The sequence below is a fragment of the Sesamum indicum genome, linkage group LG15 (assembly GCF_000512975.1).
Source record: "Sesamum indicum cultivar Zhongzhi No. 13 linkage group LG15, S_indicum_v1.0, whole genome shotgun sequence".
Taxonomy (NCBI): domain Eukaryota; kingdom Viridiplantae; phylum Streptophyta; class Magnoliopsida; order Lamiales; family Pedaliaceae; genus Sesamum; species Sesamum indicum.
Genome location: NC_026159.1, coordinates 8,884,250 through 8,888,166, shown reverse-complemented (window position 1 = coordinate 8,888,166; position 3,917 = coordinate 8,884,250). Strand labels below are relative to the sequence as shown.

Sequence of the window (3,917 nt, the reverse complement as noted above, 5' to 3'; positions counted from 1 at the left end):
AATAGAAGAATTTATCATCATATTCCTAAGATACTACTAATCCCACAAATAGTAGTGAAGCAAGTAATAAATGGAGGGAGAAATTATTTTAATAATATCAAAAAAGAAGAAAATTACAATAGTGTTGTTTTGAAACTTTTAAAGATATAGGCAATCGCAGTGCTTCCATTTTTATTTTTTTTAAAAAAAATTAGCTGTCTTTTCTTATTTTAAAAAAAAAAAAGAAAAATTCAGTTTTCTATATAAAAAAAAATTTAGATATTTTTGTCCCTAAGGGTTGTGCCTGTTCCATCTTCAAATTAATAATACACATAATTTATTTATTAATATGATACAGATGGTTTATCAATTTAGAAATTAATTTAGATAGTTAATAATATGGGTAAACTACATTAATATTTTTTAGGTTAGATCAAATTATACAAACACTGTCTGTGTTTTATATTAAATTAAAATTATTTTTTTTAATAAAAATATATTCTAATAATAGTAATAATATTAATAATTTTTTACTCAATATCGTTATTAATTAAGTCACGCGACATAATTACTGTTAGTTTTAATATCATTTCTTTTAAGATATAAATTACGAATAAATTGTCTTCTAAATATTTTAATTAATAATTTACCTTCTTATTATATTACATGTTTTCAGATGGAGCATCACTCTTGCCAAATTCGCTATCAAATTTCCAATAGATGCTACTCTTATCCCACATTGAATGACTAATTATGTGAGTTGAATATTCAACATGAAATAGTTAAATAAATTTTAAGTGCTTGATAAAGCATTATTCAACTTATTAAAGTTCAAAAAGAAATCAAAACAAAAAAAAGAAAATTATACAGGAAAAACTACAAGCAATTCTCTGTGATATTGCAAATAAGTAAATTATCTCCGATAAAAAAATAGTAATTTACTTTTTTGTATTTTTTAAAATACAGTCAAACTTACTTCATTTTGAAAAGTATAAGACGTAAATTGCTATTATTTTTTCATAAGGAGTAATTTATTCATATGTAATATTATAAAGATAAATTACATTAAAACCCAACTTATATATATAATTCTTGATATATTAATTACAGTTGGCACGTTAATCCGTAACTTAAAATAATATTTTATTTTAAAATATTATGTTTTGGAGTGTGGTAAATTTAGCTCAGAAGTTGAATAGAAAATATTTTTACAGTTTGGTGCAATATGAGTTCAGCTGCACATAAAGACAAGAGTAACATTAGGTTTAAATTTGCACGAAAAGAAGAAAGTGGCGTCGCCCGGACTCGAACCGGAGACCTTCAGTGTGTTAGACTGACGTGATAACCAACTACACCACGACACCTTTTTGTTGTGGGGCAGTTTTTCCATATGGATTACGTTTGATAGAAGTAGAACTTCCCCCGAACAGAGAGAAGGGTTCAAATTAAATTTAGTTCAACCCTAATTTTTGGAACCCATTTTATTATTTAAATCGAAATTATTAATATTTTTTCTTTTTTCAGACAATCCCAAAAATTATTCAAATTATGATTTTTATGATTTTAAGAATCATACAATTTTGTGAAAATTGTAATCTTTTGTAGCATTATTGCATTTTAAATACACTACAAAAAGTATGATTATTTTTTTTGTTCTCTAAATGTTATAGTTAAAGTAGAGAAAAAAATTGTGGTGAATAGTAGGATTACTTACAAAGAAATAAATGTTACATTGTTTTCTTGTATTTTTTAAAGAAGAACACGCTACACCTTTCGTATTTTTAACTTAAGTTTGAGGGTGCAATGAGTAAAATGCTCTCCATATATATATATGTAACATGATTGTATGCGTAGACCAAGGGATAGTGGGAGTCTTTTACTCACATTGAAAGGTCAAATGTAATTAAGCCTTATAAAGAATAAAGAAAGGCCTTAGATGAAAGATTTTTTTTGGTTGAGCTATTTCCTCTCTTCCTAATCGATCCGAAGAAAAATTGGAAATTTTGAAGAAATCTTAGTTGTTGCCCCCCTTTAATCCATGCTCCCGAATTTGTAGCAATTTAATCCACGTGAAAACTACATAAGAATAGGGGTGGGTGTTCGAATCGGGTAGTTCGGATCCTGACTGAATTCCGATATTTTTTTAAAAAAAAATTGGGTATGGGTTACCTGATACCCGAATTAAAAAAAAATGAGTCGGGGTTGGGGTAGGATATACCCTACCTGAATACCTAGTCGGGTACTCGATCTTTTTTTAAAAAGATATATATATATATATATATATATGTGTGTTATGTAATTTTATTTTTGTACTAGCCTAGGATTTTATTTTCTCCCCCTTCTTCTCTCTTCCTCCCTCTTCTCTCTTATATGTTATGTAATTTTATCTTGTGATACTGCATGGTCCAGGATCCGAGCATCGACCGCACTTTTTTCCCACCCAGCATACACATAGGTGAAATTCATATCGAAATCACATATTGCTAGTATGTTTTGTGCTAGGCGGCATTTCCACGATCGATATCGATTTTGGTCAACTCAAGGGACCAAGCTAGGTACCAACGTCCCGTCTATCGCTTCGACGCAATCCTACATCGATGTCAACAATTAAGTATAGTTACATGCATGAAATAGTATGGCGAACCAGCTTGCATTAATCATGTGGTGGTGAAGACGATGCGGTGGTCTTACGACAATGAAAAATGCGGTATGTACCTTGAAGTATGGGCCGAAATCTTGGTTATTTGCCACTCTCCTATATGTGTTTGTAAAATTCGGATGAGTTATTAGTTCTGGCGCCATAGCGCACAAGGCAGAAAGCACTCGGTGAAATCTACAATTAATAGCCTCCAACGAGTGTTGAAATTGCTCCATACTGTCGTAGTGTCTTTTATGCATGCCGACCGTTTGCATGAAAAGTGCAACCTCCTTGATTGAGGTAACTCTAGACATCTGATCATGAGGCAGTAATCCTCTAGAAGTCAATGAATCAACCAAATCATAGAAGCATGGCTTGGTTATGCGAATGTTATCAAAAAACGGTCCTTGGTGTGGGGTTGTCATAATCTCCGCAACCCACCCTGCTCCCTGTTGTGCAGATGTGTTACGTGACACATTTTTCCTAAATAACTCTGGGCATATTAAATCTCTTAATGCGTAAAATTCCTCTGTAACATCATATTCATTACTTCCTGGAGTCCTGGCGTCCCGGGTTTTCACTTGTGGAGATCGACTCTAAACTTCCACCAACATCCGGGCTTACTATATATTCGGTCACAGTTGTATTGCTAAATAGAAACATGCAAAAGTAGTGTGTAAGTTACCTGCAATAGACATTCGATGGCTAGGGATATGCAAATACTTAACGAGCATGGATACTTGGTACGAGTGCAATCTAAGTAAACCGGTATGACACATACATTCAATTAGTCGTTGGGCATTACATTCACTTGCCCAATGAATACAACTAGTAGAGTTTATTCACGTCGTTAAGACGTAAGAAGATCGTGCGCGTGTTGTAACTGTGAAAAGGCTCTAATGCAATGGTGAAGACGATGTCCGACAGATTCTTAAACTTTGTCAACTCATCTACGCACCACTCAATAGATTCAGTAGCTTTGGGCCCGGTGCGGTCAATCTTCCCTTGAAGTGATTCAACCTGTCCATCATCGCATATTTTTTAACTTGCAACTCATTGCCAACTTGTTGAAACCGATGACCGCTTCCAGACGGACCAGCGAACGCCTGCGCTGATCCCGGTGAAGAAAGTATTCGTTTGGGGACGTCATGGGGTGTGATTGAGAGAATGTCGTATCTTCGTACTCATCTCGTGACCGACAGCTGCCCGATTAAGTGTTATCCATATGTTCATCGTCTATGTGGTTGGTGCTATGGATTATCCAATGATGTTGGGATGACGAACGCGCAAACCCACCAGA

At 33.5% G+C, this 3,917-nt stretch overlaps 1 non-coding gene across 1 annotated transcript; it reads right to left on the bottom strand.

Annotated features, from left to right (window-relative positions):
• TRNAV-AAC lies at positions 1,270-1,343 on the bottom strand. Its single transcript has one exon. It is a non-coding gene; the product is annotated as a tRNA-Val (tRNA).